General features: G+C 54.8%; 1 non-coding gene across 1 annotated transcript; it reads left to right on the top strand.

The window, feature by feature from the left end:
- Positions 1-452: 452 nt before the first annotated feature.
- On the top strand, positions 453-534 carry Trnas-cga (transfer RNA serine (anticodon CGA)). Its single transcript has one exon. It is a non-coding gene; the product is annotated as a tRNA-Ser (tRNA).
- Positions 535-1,145: the final 611 nt, after the last annotated feature.

The raw sequence follows: 1,145 nt of genomic DNA, 5'->3' as shown, positions 1-1,145 counted from the left end.
AGTTTTATTCTATATTTTTTGTGTCTTCTATAAATTTAATGCACTTCGCTCAGCTACCCCGTGCACAATGTTAACGCACGGGGCCCTACGTAATATTGAATGCGTCGGCTTGGCCAGCGGTGCCCGCCGTGCCCGCGCCTCACCGGCCGCCGCGTGCCGATGATGCCGAGTCAGTCGCAGCTCACTCTGAAGCCGCGCGGCGGGACAGGGACAGGTCCTTGCTCGAGCTGATGGCCGCGCAGTCCTCCGCGCCCGGACAGGATAGAAAAGTGGGCGGGGGAGGGGGAGCTAGGGGAAGTCGTGGGGAAGGAATATCGTGCACCGAGGGGGCAATAACTCCGGGAATCATGTGTACACCTGCCAGGGAATCCACCCCGCCCCGCGCCAGCAGTGTGGAGCATCGGTCGTTCCCCTCCATAGTTGAGCCGCTGCTCGCCGTGCTTTCACGACGAGCTGCGGTGTCCGAGTGGTTAAGGAGTTTGACTCGAAATCAAATGGGCTTTGCCCGCACAGGTTCGAATCCTGTCCGCAGCGGATGAATTTTTTTTTTCGTTTTTGTTTTTGATCGTGAGTAGATGTGAAATGGAAAGGGAAGAGTATCTCGCAAAGTGTTTTGCTGTTGAAGTAGCTCATCATCTTACGCTGATGAGGGAGTTCAGTCTTTTTTATTGAAACAATATCTATTAACAGATAAGGAGAAACGGTTGTACATTTATCTGGCACTTGTTTCATTTTTTATTTATTAAACTGCTGGTATATAATCGGGAGTAGTGCGGGGGAAGGAGAAAGAGTATCCGTTGTCTAGAATAACTTAATTTGACAACGCGCAAGTACATGCATTCCCTGGCGGGATTCGATCCATGGAATAAGGGAATGACGGCGGCGGCGGTTTGCTGTTTTTGGCAGTCGCGCGAGTCAGCAGCAGCGGCAATGGTGGCGGCGGTGGCGGCATCGTCGTCATCATCATCCACCCACTCGACGCCGAGCACCAGTCGCACGTACGTCACGCGCCGCGCCCGGCCCGGCCGCCCGGCCGCACATCTGATCGCTCCGCGATGGTGGCAATCATGCGACTGTTGAACGTTGGTCCCCGCGGTTGTCGCTGAGCGAAGCTCAGTCCAAGTCGATGAGGGGTCAGGCGATGT

Source organism: Frankliniella occidentalis, unplaced genomic scaffold, assembly GCF_000697945.3.
Source record: "Frankliniella occidentalis isolate FOCC.00 unplaced genomic scaffold, Focc_3.1 Scaffold184, whole genome shotgun sequence".
NCBI classification, from domain to species: domain Eukaryota; kingdom Metazoa; phylum Arthropoda; class Insecta; order Thysanoptera; family Thripidae; genus Frankliniella; species Frankliniella occidentalis.
This window is presented reverse-complemented; position numbering and strand designations above follow the sequence as displayed.